The following is a 19,513-nucleotide window of genomic DNA, read 5'->3' as shown; positions in this document are numbered from 1 at the left end:
TATTCACAGCAGCATTATTCATTGAGGCCAGGATACGGAAGCCACCGAAGTGTCCTAAGGTAGCTGATAGGATAAAGAAAATGCGGTACATATATACAATGGAATATTACTCAGCCATAAGAAATGATGTAATACTGTCATTTGCGACAACATATCTTAGGATAATCATGCTAAGAGAAATCAGTCAGACAGAAAAAGTTGAAAACCACATGATATCACTCATATGTGGGATATGAAACTGAAAGCCACAAACAAACATGACAAACAATCAGAAACTCATGGACACGGAGGTGGATTGGGAGTTACCAGGGGGAAGTGGGGCAAGGGGAGGTAGTGGTAAAAGTGTCAATATTTGGTATTGGAAGGAAATCTAACTCTGGGTAATAAACACACAATATATATGACTTATTTTTGAATAACACACTTGAAACATTTGATTTCATTAACCAATGTCACCCTAATAATTTTTAATAAATAATAAAATAAAATTTGAAAAAATAATTGCACAAAGGAACATGAAAGTTCAAGGAAGTATGGGCAGATTAGTGTAAAGTGGCTGGGTGGAAACCCACGTGTGTGTGCTGAGTGTACAAGCACAAATGGTCCCTCAGTTCACAGGGCGGGATTGTCTAATTGCAGGAAGTGGCTCAGCCAACTGATTCCCTGGCTATATTAATAGGGCAATCAGAGCACACTATTTATAGAATGTTCACCAGTAAACCCTGAGGTTGTCTGCCAAAGGAAACCTTAGTTGTAACTTTTAAAACCTTCTGTATTATCTGTTCTTTCCCAAACTTCTTATAAGTTCGAACTTTATAAATATAATGTACATTTTGAAGGCTTATTTTTGAAAATAGAAAGCCATTTTTAATAAATTGTTAGGCCAGATGTTCCTGGTGTTTAGAACAGAAGACATTAAATGTGGTTTTGAAAAAAATCTGAGAACTATAGTGTTTGGTATAACTTACATTATACTCAAAGCTCTTCTATTTGATCTGTGAATTTGGATACTAAGATTTTTTTTTTAATTCTGGTCTTTTGTAAACCTTGTTTATAATTATTTTACTTTTATCAGTAGTTTGGTGCAAACTTTTTAACATTTTTACATCAAAGTAGTTTACAAAGTTGCAAGATTTGCAAAATTCATATTTTCGTATTACTGCAAAATCCATGTGATTATATTCAGAAAATTCTGAGGTGAAATTGCAAATGCATTATTAAGAGATATATAAAATAGGGGCTCTCGATGCAAAGCTACAACAATGACATTGAAAAATCAATGAAATACCAACACTCAGGTAGGGGAATAGGCACTTCCATTGCTCTCCCAGCCCTGGAGGAAGTCTACTTTGCTAAGGCCATTAGGTATAATGGTTGGGTGCATGAGCTCCCAGACTTTGAGTTCCATCCTGTCTATGTCATCTGTTATCTAAGGTAGGTTACCCTGAGAAAGTAATATAGCCTTTTTATTCCTCGATTTCCTCTAAGGTAAGGATAATGATAATATGACTCATAAACTAAGACACATAAAAAGTAGAATAATGCAGGACACGAAATAGGCATTAATTAGATGTCAGCAGTTCTTATTTTTATCACAGTTATATTGTTGAAATTTAGCTTGAAGAAAAAAAGAAAAAGACACAAATTGATTGTCCCTACTCGCTTAATCTTGGTTATAATGGGAAAAGTTCTAGATAAAGAATGAGGACATATGGGTTTCATCCTGGCATTGATTCACTAGCTTTGTGGCCCTACTGTACATCTAGGGACTAGGTTTCCTCATCACTAAAATGAGAAGGTTGTACTGGAGGCTCCCTGTTTCCATTTATTTCTAACATGCTAAGATAGTGCTCAAGTAACTCAAAAACTCTAATAATTTAGTTATTTCTTAATGTAGTATTACATTTTAACACATAAGACAAGATAAAGCCAGTTAAAAAGCCAGTTAAAGTGAAACCTGGAAATATTCTAAAACAATCTTTTAGAATTATTTCTAGTTTTTAGGCAAAATTCTGATCAACAGAGTTGGAAAAATATAACTCTTTAAAAAGCTTTTTTTAAAAAAAAAAACTACAATAGTAATATCAACTCTTTTATTCTAGTGCCTGGCCTTGTTTCTAGAAACCATTAGATGAAAAAGAAGGGGAGAGGGACAGAGGAAAAAGCAGGAGGAGGAGGTGGTGAGGGAGCAGAAGTAATAAAGTACAACTTGTATGTCACGTGGGATTGTTATTTTAAGAAAATATATTCTGACCAATTTTATTCAAAGAATAAATCAACAAACACCCAGCAGCAATCTGCCCCAAGAATTTCTTTTTCCCGATATAGATCTAATCAAAATAATCAGGTTGTGAAAAAAAAGTTTCCAGTAAAATGCCTGTCTCTATCTTTTCCAACATTATTGTTGAATATTAGCCACTTTGAGCTTGCACAGTCTACCTGCTTGGTAATGTCAACTAAGTAAATATTAATACTGTGCACTTTTCCCTCAGAAAAAGGAAGACAAACAAATGGGAAAAGATATAACAAATGTTTTGTCACCTTATTATGAATATTTTACTAATCAGAGAAATTAAAGATGAAAAACCCACCAACTGAGCCAGGACCCTGATAATGACTGCTGCACACTGTTAAGTGGTTTGTCTGGTATAGATTTTAGTGTCTTGACCCGTAGGGAATCTACAACTTCCTTCAAAGCCTTCTCGTAAAGACTCCGGCCTGCTAGGAAAGTTTGTCAAATTCCCCTTGTTTTGTTTACTTTTCTAATTAATCACATTTGATTCAGCTTATTTAATTGCTTATCTTTAGTGTCTTAAGATTCTTCATTGTTTTCTATGTGTGTTTGCAGTGTCTTTCTCTTCTTTTTATTCAGCCTTCATGTATTAGGTTGTTGCCAGGAAAAAAGCAATTTTTTTTTTTTTTTTTTTTTGCTGTGGATAGGTGAGCAGTGACCATTCGTTTCATTCAACAAATTAACAATAGCAACATGAGTGGATAACTTACTATGTCAGGTATTGTGCTATATACTTTGTATACATTATCTCATTTATTAAGCACCTACTATTCTCCAGGCATCTGGAATGCAAAGTTAAATATGATCTTGCAATTGTTGTCAAAGAATTTATAATGTGCTGGGGTACAAGCATTCAAACAGATACAGTCAACACAGCATACTCAGTGCATAGGGCTATCAGAGTAATGGAACATTGGAGAATGAGAGTCCACTCCAACCATGAAGAAGAAGGTGCAAGGGTTGAGGTCGAGTGGAGTGGGAAGATGATATTCCAGATGAGATGAACTCTAGGCTGAATCCTTATAGAGTTATCATGAGAGTGTGGAGCTGGAGAAGATAATTGCTCAAGAAATTACATAAAGTTCAATATTATTAAGTTGAAAAACATGAGGATTGTTGGGAAATAAGGTAGTCCAGGGTCAGACTGTAGAAAGTTATGTATTACCTAGTGGGAAACTTGAACTTTGTTCTGGTTCTAAAGCAGAGGATTGACATGGTTGCAATGTAGAAAACATACAGGAGAGGAGGCAGAGAGGCTGAACTGTGACCTATGTCCAGATGAGAGATAGTGAGTGCTGGGATTCCAGGCTTAAATTAGCTCTCCTTGTTTGGTGTATCTTTAAGGCCATCCGTCTTCTTTTATTGTAAGTAATTAGGAACTTACCAAGTACTTTATGAATCTCTGAATGGATGTTCTAGGTATCTTGATACTGAAAAGTGGGTAATGGGGAATACATGTTTACTGAAGCCATGATGGTTGTTTACTGACAACTCTCCAACAATTTCTGAGGAAGACTAAATTTCTCTTACTAGTATATTTGGAGAGTGATAGGAGAGAGACAAGAGCCATCGTTGATCATCCACTCTGCAAAGCCCAGTGCTGAGGACATAAATATTTACTGTGTCAACAAGGTGGCAGCAGAGAGTCAAACTTCTGAGAGTTAAACAGTCTTAATCAACACATAATGGGAAATAACCACTTGTAGAAGTCATCTAAAGGATGAGATGTTTATATTTTCCTCCCAGCCTAAAAGTAATAGATTATAAAAGAGGGCTGAAACATGAAGTCAATAGGTTTGATACATATCCAATTTGGTTAATGTTATATTCTCAGGATAGAAATGGCTCTAAAAGGAATTGTAATTTGATTAATTATAGTGTAACAGTCTTATCTGAAGTTATGTGCTAATAGATAGGTAATGTCTGCCTGGAGTCTAAAAAAATTAAGATAGGGCAAAAGGCCTCGACCAGCATTCATCTAGAATATCCAAGGAAACGAGTGTGTATTACCATCATTGGATTTCTAAGTGTCTAAAAACACATCAGAATTTCCTGCAGTTTGAATGAAACGGTCCTTCCAATTATTGAATACTTTGTTTTTTTCATAATCTTTGCTTGTCAAATAATATCCTTTGTATTAGCAGATGTAGAACTGTATAATGATATTCTGTGGGCCCTGCCTTCAGACTTCTGGATCTTGGCACTGACACTTAGAAGCTGTGTGTATTAGTTATTTGCCAATTTGGGTGATGTAACAAATTATTCTAAACCTTGAAGTTTGAAAAAATAAACATTTATTATCTCCTAGTTTCTGTAGGTCGGAGATTTATAAGTAGCTTAGCCAGGCAGTTCTGGCTCAGAGTCTATCATAAGGATGCTTTCATCTGCAAGTTTGACTGGGGACTCACTTTCATGGGAGGCATATTAGTGCTGGTTGTTGGTCCTCCCATGTAGGCTTCTTTACAAGCTGCCTGAGAATCCTTAAGACATTATGCCTGGCTTCCCCCAGAGTGAGCAATCCAAGAGAGAGCCAGGAAGAAGAAACAATGTCTTTTACCCTAGCTGAAGAAGCATATGACATCTTTTCTACCACATTATATTCATCAGAATTGAGTCTCTGAGTCTTATTCAAATCAAGAGAGGACAAGATTTATATTCCACTTTTTGAAGAGAAGAGTTTCAAAGAATTGTGCACACAGTTTTACCCATTGCACTGTGTAACCTTAGGTAATTTATTGAAAATATCTGCATTCCAGTGTCTTCATCAGCAAAATAGAAATATTAGTATCTGCCTTCTAGCCTTCTGTAAGAATAAAATGAATTAACGTAAAAGCCTTAAAACAGTGAAGGATAAATAATGAGTGCTCAATAAGTATTAGTAATTGTGCTGATTACTAAGTCTATTCCACACCTCTTTGGCCTGTGTTAGGACTAATCTGGAAGCAAGAACAATATATGCTGGAATCAGTCATGGGCTCCCTGTGAGCTGATTATTCCTATAAGCAATAGAGTTATTTTCACACCCTCCTGTTGGCTTCGATGAACCTAGATACTGTTGTTGCCTAAGCTGGAGATCCAGGACAGGCGGCATGTTTTTGTTTGTTTGTTTGTTTGTTTTTGTTATAAAGCCTCCTTATTCTTTTCTTACTAGAGTAAATGGAGTAAATGGTCTGGAAAGGTGCCACCTAGACTATGTGACTTCTCAGATTCAATGGCATGGAGATGAGGAAGACCAAAAGATGCCTAGGAGTACTGCTAGCATCAGAGGCATAAATTTCAGCTAAGCCATCAGGAGCCATCCAAGAAGCCTTGAATAGGTTCTTTCAGATTCTTAGGGTGGCTGCATTGAGCAAGGGCTTCTCCAGGGCTCTGACCTGAAGTCACCTCGAAAGCTGTGTTTCTGACATCATAGAAAGGGAACCGGGGCCAGAAATCACTTCGAAATTACCCATCCCAGTTCCACCTCTGAGAATTGAGCTATCAGGAACAAATATTGCAGGAATATTCAAGAATCTGGCTACCAAACAGTCCTTAGAGATAATATTTTAGATTAAATCAAATTAATAAATATTTATCAGGTACCTAGTATAAGCAAGTTACAATATTTCCTAAATTGGAAGGAACTTTCTGATGGCCAAGGAATGGATAGAATTTTAACCCCTTTAAGATCTTAGATTACTTACTAACTTCTTCAGTCAAAATTCACAGTGCTATTTCGAGAACATGTGTCAGAAGTTTAAACAAGGAGAGTTTTGAATTTTTTACTTACAAATATACTGAGTTCAAACTAGAAACCAAAATCACTAACTACTCCTTACAGTTATAGCCTTCACATCAGAAAAAAAGAAGACCAAAAAGAGAGAAGTAATTTGATAAGGTGTCCAAATATCCCAAGTCTTGAAATCTAACCAAATTAAAGTTAAAAGTTCAGGACTTTGCTTCTGAATATATAAAACAACGTAATGACTGGTTCCACGGGAAGCAAGACTACCAAGAAGCATAAATATTTCCCTCTAGCATGCATGCCCTGGTGGCTGACCTTTCCTGAAAGAAATGGCTCTTCTATTCAAAGGCAGTATCTGGAGGGAAGTAATTTATAGATTTTAACACAACAAATGAAAATTACTATCTCTGGTCAAGTATCCAGATTGATCTGGAAGAAATGAGAAAAGAGACTCTATGATTTCTCAAGGTATTTATTTACTTTAAGCTAACTTGATAGAAGACTCATCTTCAGGATTAGTATTTGAATATTTTACATACACTCAATTACTTAGGGAGGTCTGAAGATATTTGGATGTAGAATACTATGATCAAGTTATAGTACATAATTTTCAGGCAAATTTATACTTTTCAAGTGGATTACAAACTGCCTAATTTCTTCATATGTTTATTCCTATGAAAGAATACCATGCAAGAAACCAGGCAGAGAAACAAAGATCAGTCTTTTGCTTGTACAAAAGTCTACACAAGAAAGGATGGCTCAGCACCATGCACAGATGTGTGGCTGTGAACCATGTACTCCTCTTTTCTCCTTAGAAAATGGTCTCCAATTAGTCTACAACACAGGATAAACTGTTGCTAACTAAGTAAAACATTCATTACTTTCTGCAACACTGAATGCCATTGAGTTATATCAGCGATTCTGAATTCATTTTCCTCCAAGGGCCCCATTTGGCCTCTAAATCTCTTTCACCACCCCTTCTCTCCTCTGTTAAAAATGTGTCCTATTCACTGTGAGACTCTTATCCAAGGAAAATAGATGGTGGTGAAGGACCTAGGGGGTGGGGACAGGCGCAGAAGGGAACTGTTTTAGAGAAGGGAAGAGGAGGTGAGGGCTGCCCTTCACATAATACTTGGACACTTATTAGAGGGTCGGAGGACTCTTGGGAAACATAAAATGAGGTCCAAACATTCACCCCAATTCACTGAAATATGCAAATCCATTTGATTTTAGAGATGTTTTTAAAAAATTAATTTTCCCCTAAATATATGAAATAAAGTTGTGTCATAGATAAAAAGTGGAAGCTAACAAGGAGGACTTTTTTTTTTGTAGTACAAGAAGCTAAATGGCTGAAATAGAACTATTTCATATTTTAGATGCAGTCTGAAATAGCTGAATAACCTTATTTTGACTCACAGCTTTACACAATGGAGGCTTTCATCACATGAAGAGCTATAGCACAGTTTTGAGCCATTTTTTTCTTTTTATTCATTTGCTAAGCCCCATCTTTTCCCCTCCTCCATTCCCATTTCCTCTGTGTGGGTTTGAATAGCTGAAGTGTGCCCACAATATGTGTGTACTAGACACATTGTTACCTCCCTTTTATCAAAAGCACCTGGCAGGATCACCAGCCTCTTGAGTCCCCCCATAGAGTTTGGCTTAACTCTTTGAATGACAAACATCCAAATATATTTTTACACTGATTTTAGCAAATATTAGAAATGGTCCAACAATCTATTTTAACATATACTTTAAAAACTGGAAGGAAAATAGAGACTGTCATATTTCGTTAAGTTTCCTAATTTCCTCTCTACTTGTCTTCTCTTCTTGTTTCTTTTCCCCTTGGGTTTCTAATATTAAAATGTGAATTTGTTCTTCCCTGGATGAATCAGTGGGAGATAAAATTGTTAATTGCTTTGAAATCTAAGTCTGAAAATATCTATATACTTTTCAGTCATAAAACAACCAACCACACATATTCAGTAAAGAAAAAAAACAAAACCCACTATATAGCAAAGTGTAAGAATAATCAAATGCTTTGTATTTCTAAAAACCTTCAGAGGACTGTCAGCATGTAACTCTGCAGATTCCTGATTCCAGCCAAGATAAAGTTAATGGGACTAGATGTACTCTCCTGTTTGAAACAACTAAAGATCCAAAAAACTATATGAAGTAATAGTTTTAAGGCACTGGACAATAGGCAGCTTACGATAACCTAAATCAGGTGCAAATTTATTTTAGTTAGAAGTTGTAGTTTGGGCCATACGTAAAGGGGTTTAATATCTTGCATGACGTGGGTATAGACTGTTGGACATGCTGACCGTATAACCTGTGGGTACCTCCACTCTGGTCTGGATCAGACAATTTGTAAGAAGTACACAAGAAATGGGTTTGGGTGAGGACAAACCTCAATCTCTGCCTTGTTTTCATTTGGACAGTCTTATGATAGAATCTTACTTAATGAAAAATGAGTGCTAGACCTATCCTTGAGCATGAGCTGATCATGTTCGGAGCCATGGCGAGAGCAGGAGCTGTAGAAAATTGGATAGCTACTGTCTTCTCCCCATCTCAGCAAGGTTAACAGTGGCCTTCTCAGGAGCAGCTCTTGGACCAGGATGTTCAGCGGGCAAGTGTCTGTCTGTAGCCTATGGCTTCCTTTCTCTTTTTGGATGTACTGATGGATAGATCAAAGACTAAAGTTTTGAATCCTGGCTTTAAAAATAAATGCGGTTTGTGAGGGAGTTTTAGGTTGCTGTTCATGTCCTGTTTCTTGATCTGGATGATGGTTGCCAGTGTGTTTACTTTGTGACAGTTCATCAGGCTATAAATTAATGATTGTGAAATTTTCTCTGTGTATATTATAGTTCAATAAGAAGTTATAAAAACAAGCATAGTGGTCCACATTATGTTTCTCTTTTAATTGATCCTTTATTGATCCAATTATTACTTTATTATGGAAGAATCTATAGTAAAACTTGAGTACTGATTATACTTAGTATTTTAATGGTGCTCTTAGAGGCCTTACATATTTTCTAATAACAAAAAAAAAAAATTCAGTCTCTTCATTCCTGCAGGTGGAGACAAAGCTGTATCATTCAAACCTATGCTCATTGTCAGGAAACCTTTCTCCTGCAATAGAAATAAAGGTCCTCATTGACAAGAGCATGGTGACCATCGAACTAGTTGGGTGGCATGTTTTTAGAAATTTATCAATGCTCTCAGCAACATAAAAGCCTAGCTTTTTAAATTACTACATGAATATTTGTTGTTGTTATGTTTTTAATTTTAGTTTTTCTTTTTTTTTAATTCTCAGTGTCATAAGTGAACACAAGAGCTTATTTTAAAATTGTTTTACTCTCTTCTGTGTTAAACTCTTATAGTCAGGAACTATGTCTTTTCTGTCTTAAAATGATGTTATAATTGGTGTCATTACTTATATGCTTATTATATTGAAAGGACAATGCTTTCAAGAGGTCTTCTTAGACTACAGATCAATTCAAACTAAATTTAGCTGACCAGATATGTGATACTACAAAATATTGTCCCCAATTTGTACTCCATCTTCACACCAACAAATGACCCAGAATCTGTCTCAGTTTAATCTCCATGCCATGCCATGAGTAGCCATGGGGATGAAGCATATTGCAGTTGATCATGACCAAGGCTACGGGCCTGAAACTAGGCCTTCACTCCAATTTCTGCACAATCCATGGCAATTCATCAAGCTCAACTCCCTCTTCCCAGTACAATGCTCATGTAAGGGTGCCCACAACCAAATGAGCCTGAGTCCAACATATTAACACTCTCAGACTCATTTTGTCAGGCACTGTCTTGGGTCATCAGACTTCCCCTGGGGGTATACTCTAGCACTCACACTCTGAGGGCTCCTCAAACACCCTCTCTCCTTCAACAGCTGATTCAGGGTAAGAGCCAGTCCATAAGTTCCTCTCTTTCTACCTTTTTGGGGAATTTATTTGGAGAAACTCACTGTTCCTTCCTGTCCATGGGCCTTAGTTAAGGGCATCGTCTTTAACCAGACCAGTTTTCTTAACTTTTTTTTTCAGTTACAGTTGATATTCAATATTATTTTATATTAGTTTCAGGTGTACCATATAGAGGTTAGACATTTACATAATTTATGAAGTGATCCTCCTAATAAGTCTAGTAACAACCTGGCACTGTATATAGTTATTATAATATTACTGACTATATTCTCTATGCTGTACTTTATATCCCTATGACTATTTTGCAACTACCAATTTGTACTTCTTAATCCCTTCCCCTTTTTCACCCAGCTTTCTAATCTCCCTTCCATCTGGCAACCATCAGTTTGTTCTCTGTATCTATGAGTCTGTTTCTGTATTGTTTGTTTATTTATTTTGTTCTTTAAATTCAACATATAAGTGAGATTATGTGGTATTTGCCTTTCTCTGTCTACATTATTTAACTTAACATAATACCCTCTAGATCCATCTATGTTGTCACGAATGGTAAGATATCACTTTTTATGCCTGGGTAATATTTCATTGTATATATGTACCATATCATCTTTATCCAATTGTCTATGGTTGGTAATTTAGGTTGCTTCCGTATCTTGGCTATTGTAAGTAGTGCTGCAATGAACATAGGGGTGCATAGATCTTTTTAAACTAGTATTTTAGATTTCTTCAGATAAATAACTAAAAGGAAATTGCTGGGTTATAAGGTAGTTTCATTTTTTAATTTTTTTGAGGAAACTCTAAACTATTTTCCATAGTGGCTGTGCCAATTTATAATCCCACCAATAAAGTAAGAGGCTTCCCTTTTCTCTGCATACTCACCAACACTTTTTGTTGATTTATTGATGATAGCCATTCTGACAGGTATGGATTTAATTTGCATTTCTCTGATGATTAGTGATGTTGAGCATCTTTTCATATGTCTACTGTCCATCTGTATGGCTACCAGAGGACCTCTTTGGACCATAATGTGGCAGCATGATGGCTTTGCAGCAGCCCTGAAGGTCACCTCAAAAGATGCATCTGAGTTTCTGCTCCAGTAGTAAGACTGGAAAACTGATAATTGCCTTCAGATTCTAGTTAACACTCAGGAATTCTGGGCTATACTAGGGTATGTAGTAGGGAGGTGGGGGAATTGGAGGTGGGATTGTAGGAATAGAGGGACTGGATTTCCTGCTATAAGGACCATGTGAGAAATTTAGTATTTTATATTGGGTCTCCACTGGGAAATGTTTCCTTCCTAGATTCCAAATGGATTTATCTCTATAGACATTTCTAGTTACTATTCAGGGGTTTTCTTGCATATACAATGCATATTTTAAATTGTTAAAACTGTCTACTTATAGCCCTCCATCAGAAAGAAAAAGGATCAAAGAACTTAACCTAATTCAAGTTTATCTACTAATCCTTTTATTTTCAAATTGGTCAATGTTTTAAATATTTAGGCTATTCAGAATAGATTTCAGTTGGAAGATTATATCTCACATAACATTTTGATTTTCTAGCTATTCGCTTATCTTAAATTTTAACTAAATCTTCAGCTTAGGGATTGAAGCAGAAAGACCAACCTCAAATCAAAGCAAGGAGAGAACAGGAGCTTGAGTACTTGGAGGATAAAGGGTTTTCTGCTTTGCTCAGCTTTGGGGAATGAAGGAAATGATATATCAAAGTAGAGACTGACCTCAGTGCCCTGGGATATCTGGGATATAAATACAATGTTCTGTACAGAGAGTTAGATGGTCCCTATGAGATGTGGTCAAAGGTAGAGCCCCAACTCTACATCCCTGGCTCAGGAAATCCTGCACTGACAGCAGGAAACAAAGAAAGAAGCAGGCTGAAATCCTAGGGCTTAGAGAGACTCCTTACCTTTGGAGGAGGGTTAGCAGGCTGAGCAAAGGAAGCAATATAAACTGTGAGAGGAGAGGAGGAAATCAGTTACTCAAAACAACTAGGCTCAGAAGGGAGAAATTTTCCCCTCCGAGATTACAGGAAGCTGGTCCAGACCTCTGCAGGGCATGAATAGGCAGAGGAAGGATTGTGAAGGCTGATAAAGAGGGTGGCTGCAACACTGGCTCTGCTTGTTTTAATTGATCTGACATGGAGAGGAAGAAGAATAGTGGGAGCCCGGAAAAGGGCATGTGGCTCTGATGATGATAATGGGAGTTGCTGCATTTATTGAAAGGGGGTGGGGGTGGGGAGAGACACAGTTCTACAGATGTCAAGACTGGACAGTTTAAAAATCACATGTCTAGAAAACGATCACCTCAGTAAGGATAAGTGATATTGAAACAGGTTTTATAGAAAGAAAATTGTATTCACTTATACTTGCACTTGTAAGATTCAACTTTACAGCTACAGAATTTTAGACAAACGTGAAACAGAATCATGCTATAAAGTGCTCTCAGGAATAGCCATTTTCTTTAGGCCTGCTGAATTGAGGTCTCCAGATTCTGGAGGTGACACTGGATTTTACCCACAGCAGCACTATTAACTCATTACTGAATTCAAGCAAAACTTTTCCTTGTTGAATGACAGATTGATTCCTATAATCCCTAGCATGCATGTAAATAGAAAGAAGACAGATCACACTGCCTCCCATATATAAGCCCATGACTATATTCTTAAGACACTATTTCATTTTAAGTACTAAAGGCAACTAAGACACTTAATATTATTAATGACATTATGGACCTTAAAAGATTGTTTACTGGAAAGTGTTTTGAGAAATTTACAGATGGGAAATAGAAGGCACCATAAGTCTTCTGGTTCTCTGCCCATTTTTTTTTTAAGGTAGGAAATGTCCCTTTCGATGTGAGATTGCCTCACCACACTATGAACTGTAGTTAGTAGACTGGGTCAAGGGTTAGAGGAGTTGAGTGAACAAAAGGGTGTGCGTGGGTGGTCATTGCACAAAAGGCCAGTTTCAGGCAAGATGTTCAAGTTTGGTTTCAGGAAAGTGCTCTCGCATCGCCTGCCAAGAAGATGGGGGTTAATTGGATAGGAAAATGTAGGAGGAAACTGATGTTAGTAGAACATTTAACTGGATACTTTAACATTTAACTGGATTCTGTATCAAGTAGAGTGTATGTGTGTCTGTATTTAATTCTCACACACAGAAAAAAAACCTATGCAATAAGAATCAATAATCCCATTGCACAGATCAGGAAATAAACTCAGTAATATGTCGAGTTGGTCACACAGAAGTATTGACGGGTGTAGTAAAGTATAGAACAAATATCTGCCCCTGACGTCTATGTTTTTGCTTTTAAAAAATAATTCACTCTTCTATTTAGTGTTTTGTGTATATACATATGTGTATATATATAATTTTATTTTCATTTAAAAAGTAGAGTAGGCAGACAGCAGACAGCAAAGCTTCCTTGTGGAATTTCAGGCACTTAGGACAGAAATGTGGAGAAAAGATATTATGGAGCAAAATTTACTCAAAGCGCCATATTTAAAGCTTTCCTTTCATGACAGCTGTCACCACTGTGCAATGATCAGGTGTAAGCAGAGCGCCCAGTTGCCCTCTCCATTTTTACTAGTTCATCACCACATGGTACTCAGTATATGGTCCTGGATAAATCTTTATATTAGTCCTCACTGCAAATGTTCAGGAATGTAGAGCATTCAAAGCAGGAAATTACACCATCAGAAACATTGTCTTTGAATGTTGACACTTGCTCAAGGTCAGGTCACTCGAGGGGCCATCATCATCATCTTATGACCTGTGTAGGACCTTGTGCTTCTGGAACCATTCCAGGTGTAGGAGGTGACAACATCTTGGAAAATTTTGCCTGGCTTGTAGAAACATGGCCAGATAGTTTTATCATCTGCCCTGTCTATACTATACTCTATAACTCTTCACTGAATGGAAATGTGAGGTATGAACCAATTGTAAAATCAGATTTACTCTTTGGAAAAATGCAGACAGTGAGTGATATGTACATAGAGCATGTAGGACTGCTGTGAGGATTAAATGAATAAATATACTCAAAACACTTAAAACAGTATCTGACAAACTGCAAGCACCAACTGTGTTAGCTGTTATTATTTTTATTAGTATTATTGTTATTGATATTCTTGTCTTAAACACGTCTTATTTTCTAAATGACTTTAATTTTTGCAGATTGTTAAAAGAAAGAATGAACTGAAGAAAAGTAAGTTCTAAAGATTCATTTATTGAACAAGTTTTTCTCTGTCACTCTTTTCTTTTTTCTTAAACTTTATAATTCCCCTTTGTATTTCCACAAAAGTTCCTTACTTCAATTGACAGAGATAGAATTGTGGAAGGGATAATTAAAATATCTCCATTTGTGGCAAATATCGTACCAGGCTTAATATATTGCCTGATACAGTCATCTCTTGGTACCCTAAGGATATTGGTTCCATTTGATTTCAGTTTAGCCTTTGTTTATGGGAGAATTTTAGTTTTTAATTTCACTTTTTTCTGAGTTATATCAGCATATACTTTATTTCCTTCTACTGTCCTATCAAAACTTCTGTGAGGTCTTATATCTCTGATCTATGCTCTTGATTTAGAGAAGTGGTTGCTTCTTGAAGATTTAACAATTTTTCAGTGATATATTTAGTTACAATTCTCATTTGTTGAATGCAATCTTTCTTTTTCTGATTTAAGTGCTTTCTGTATATTTTAAATTTCTGTTTAATCCCTTTCATTCCTTTTGTGGAATCTTTGAAGTAGATAAATTCTTTCTAGAGTGGCCATTTATGACAGGTTTATGTGGAAGAATCAGTGCCATGTTTCAGCTAGTCGAAATCTTAATATTCAGGGTGTGTATGTAAGGGAGAGTCACTGAAACTTTATCTCTTTCTTTCTAACTGTACTCAGTATTTTGTCTCCTAGTTTCATTGATAGGCTATTCCCTGCAAAGTCTCTTGTCTCTGTGATTCCTCATTCAAATTACTTTCCATGCTTTCTGAAGCTACAAAGAGTATCTATACTTCCTGGCTCAAACAAGAGATGATTGGTTTTGTCCCTTTAAGGTACAAATCTCATAACACTGTACACTGTTGATGCTCTGAGATATGCAGCTCTGAGCATTCCCTCTTGATATCTTAATTTTATTGCTTTTGTCAGCTTTTCTAATGTACTATATTTCATGATTGCATATATTTCCTAGTTTGCCATAGATAAAGTTTGCATTTCTATTTCTTCTTGTTCACTCTCCTGTTTCTCTTCAATTTCAGTGGCATTTTAAATGACGAATTTTGAAGACTTACAGCATTAATATTAGTAATTTAAAAAATCTTTTCTTCCTCTCAGATATCTCTGCAGCAAAAAAAAAAAAAAAAAAGGAGAAATTTTTGTTGTTGTTAAGTGGTTAAATGATGAGTGCAGAGAGCCACTTGGGATTGTCAAAATTTTAGATAAAATATCTTGAAGAGTCAATTTTCATTGGGTGAAGAGTCAATTTTCATTGGGAGGGGTGGTAGGAAAGAAGAAACAAGGGATGGTACATACCCCAGTGCTATAGTCAGTGGACACACATAGGTACATATTTATAAAAGACATCGGATCTAATTGGGCAAATATCTGTTCTGATTGTTGGTCTGTACTTACCGTTTTTGTCATGCTATCCCATTTTGTTACAGATTTTGAACATTATCCATCTACCCAACACAATGCAAAGATTTGTTAATTGTTTGAATACTTCAGTCAGTGTGGATAGAAAGTTTGAAAGGGTTTATGAATTTTTCCACACTGACTAAATTAACCAGGTAATTGCCATCTGTCCAAAGTATTACCTAATGCTGACACCAGCTTTTCTATTTATTTCTCTTGGTTCTTTTTGACTTTACAGACAAATTAACTCTGCAGTGGTTTTGCCTCTTACTCAAATATTTTATTTATGAATAGCAGCCTCTGATCCATATTTTCTTCGTTAACATCAAAGCAATTTATATGTTAACAGTAAATTGAAAACCCTAAAGACTCCACAAGAACACTACTAGAAACAACCAACAAATACAGTCTCTGGATATAAAATCAATGTTCAAAAATCCATAGCATTCCTATACTCTAATAATGAAGTATCAGAAAAAGAAGTGAAAAAATTCCTTTTGTAATTGCAACAAAAAGAATAAAATATCTGGGAATAAATTTAATGAAACATGTGAAGGACCTACATAATGAAAACTGCAAGACTCTATTAAAAGAAATCAAAGAAGATACAAAGAAATGGAAAGATATTCTGTGTTCTTGGATTGGAAGAATCAACATAGTTAAAATGATCATATTACCAAAAGCATAATACAGATTTAATACAATCCCCATCAAAATCCCATTGGCATCTTTTAAAGAAATAGAGCAAAAAAATCATCAGATTTGTATGGAAGTACAAAAGATCCCAAATTGCCACAGCCATCCTGAGAAAAAATAACGTGTTTGGAGGCATCACTTTGCCCAACTTCAAATTATACTACAAAGCAACAGTAATCAAAACACATGATATTGGCTGCAAAACAGACACACGGCCCAGTAGAACAGAATTGAGAGTCCAGAAGTAAACCCATATTGATATGGGCAAATTATTTTCAACAAAGAAGCCAAAAACATACAGTGGAGAAAGGAAAGCGTCTTCAATAAATGGCGCTGGGAAAATTGGAAGGCTACCTGCAAAAGAATGAAACTAGACTGTTGTCTATCACCACACACCAAAATGAACTCAAAATGGATTAAGGACCTGACTATAAGACCTGAAACAATAAAATGCATAGAAGAAAACATAGGAACTAAACTCAAGAACTTTAGACTTAAAGAGGATTTAATGAATTTGAACTCAAAGGCAAGGGAAGTAAAAGCAAAAATAAATAAATGGGACTACATCAAACTCAAAAGCTTCTGCTCAGGAAAAGAAATCATCAACAAGGTAAAGAGACAGCCAATCCGAATGGAAAAATATATTTGCCAGCAATGCGTCCAATAAGAGCCTAATATCCAAAATATACAAAGAACTCATATGACTCAATAACAATAAAAGAAACAAATGATCCAATTAAAAAATGGGCAAAGGACCTGAACAGACATTTCTCCCTAGAGGACATACAATGGTCAACAAATATATGAAAAGATGCTCAACGTCGCTAGCTGTTAGGGAAATACAAATCAAAACCACAATAAGATACCATCTCACACCTGTTAGAATAGCTATAGTCAACAGGGCAAGTTGTAACAAATGTTGGAGAGGATGTGGAGAAAAAGGAACCCTCATACACTACTGGAGGGACTGCAAAGTGGTACAGTCACTATGGAAAACAGTATGTAGGTTCCTCAAAAATGTAAGAATTGATCTACCATATGATCCAGCAATCCCTCTGCTGGATATTTACCCCAAAGACTTGAACACCCATATCCGAAAAGATATTTGCACACCAATGTTCATAGTGGCATTATTCACAGTGGCCGAGACATGGAAGCAACCGAAGTGTCCTACGATAGATGATTGGCTAAAGAAGCTGTGGTACATATATACAATGAAATATTACTCAGCCATAAGAAGAGATGAAATACTGCCATTTGTGACAACATGGGTGGACCTTGAGATAATCATGCTAAGTGAAATAAACCAGACAGAAAATGTTGAAAATCACATATCACTTATACATGGGATCTAAACCTAAAAGCAACAAATGAGCAGGACAAACAAACAGAGACTTAAGGACATGGACAATGGACTAGTGGTTATCAGAGAGTAGAGGGTAGAGGAGGAAGGGAGAGGTAGACAGGGTAAAGGGAGTTAAATATAGGGTATAGAGGTAGGGTGAGTTGGGTAAAAGGGATCAAATATATGGTAGCTGAAGGAAACTGAACTTTGGGCGGTAATCACACAATAGAATATATGGATGTCAAATTATAATGTACACCTGAAATTATATAATTGTATTAACCAATGTTATCCCAATAAACTTAATAAAAAAATAAAAATAAATAAAAAGCCCCAGTAAACTGGACTGTTTATGCAGTATAGCTAGCCTGGCTTTCATGGTTTCAGAGGAGCTCTCTTCTCAGAACATGAAAGCTCTAGTGTTTGAGATCAATAAACCCTTTCAGAACCCATCAACAGTAGCCAAAAAACATTTTGGTCCAGCCAAATCTGCTGGTGTAGGTCTCTTTCTCCATCAAGGATTAAAGAAACAAAACCAAAAATACCCTATTGAATCACATTCCTGAACTATGTTAAGTCAATTTATTTGGGGGCAATAGTGAGAGTTGTAATTGCTTTCAAATTAATTTTGTCTCCCTCCAATGTTCATATGACACATTCCCACTCTACTTCCCACCCTGCAAAACTTGCATAATTCGCATCTTATCTGGTAAGATTCTGCAGTGCAATCATAATTCTATAACATTTAATGAACATTTACCATGTTCCAGGAACTGTGCTTTCCATGCCTTACTTCATTTAATCCTCAGATTAATTCTATTAAGATGGAACAATTACTAACCCAATTTATGCAATTTAAATTTTTAATTTAAGAACATTGAAGATAAGAGAAGATAAGCACATTGCATAAGATCATACAGCTAGTTAGCGTTAATACCAAGAGTCTAACCTGGCCCATCTGACTCCACTAAGCAATGCTGCCCTATGTTTACACTTCTACTTTGAGCTTCTGTTATTTCTAGCCTGCCTTCTTAACCCAATGGTTTTCAATCTTGGCTGCACATTGGAATCACCTGTTGAACTTTTTAAACAATACTGATATTCAGAGATGCTAATTTAATTGTTTTTGGATAGGGCTCAGCTTGGTATTTTTAATCAGTTCCCAAAGCTTTAATTGTACATTTTTAATGAGTGGGCCTGGACAGTAAACAGGCTGATTTATGTGTGGTCAGGTTCCCAGTAAGTGCATCTTTAAGTGAATTAGGAGACTATAAATTGCTATCTGACTTATTTTGTAGAGTTCATAGTACAACTGTGTACACTGAAAAGTAAATGTCTTAATTTAGCAGTTCCTTTCATAATAATAATATGGCATTATTTGATTTTTCATTCCCATTCTCTCATGAGTGTATAGTGGAGTTTTCCTGAGGCTTTCTGATGTGGAATGATATCATTCTGATAAATAATAGGATATACGCTGATAGGATCTTGTGTTTTAAATTTTTCTTAGATTTAATTTCAAATATGGCAAATATAAATAGATATATGCTTTTTAGTTTCCACAAAAATTTTAAGATGATAAATGAGGTTTGAGACCAAAAAACTTGAGAACTGCCACTTTAAGTGATGCTTTAGTGGTTTTGGTAAGTAGATATTCATTTAGAAATTGTGAAAATTATACCTGCATTACAGTAGGATCTGAAATCACTAAAATTCTTACTACTAAAAATACAGTCCATGTAGCAGGAGCATCAGTATACTTGGACGCTCGTTAGAAATGGAGAATCTTGGAGTCACCCCAGATTTTCTGAATCAAAGCCTGCATTTTAACAAGGTCCCTACATTATTTATGTGGAGATATATATAATAT

The sequence above is a fragment of the Pteropus vampyrus genome, unplaced genomic scaffold (assembly GCF_000151845.1).
Source record: "Pteropus vampyrus isolate Shadow unplaced genomic scaffold, Pvam_2.0 Scaffold167, whole genome shotgun sequence".
NCBI lineage: Eukaryota > Metazoa > Chordata > Mammalia > Chiroptera > Pteropodidae > Pteropus > Pteropus vampyrus.
The sequence above is the reverse complement of the archived record's forward strand: the minus strand, read 5'-3'. Positions refer to the sequence as shown.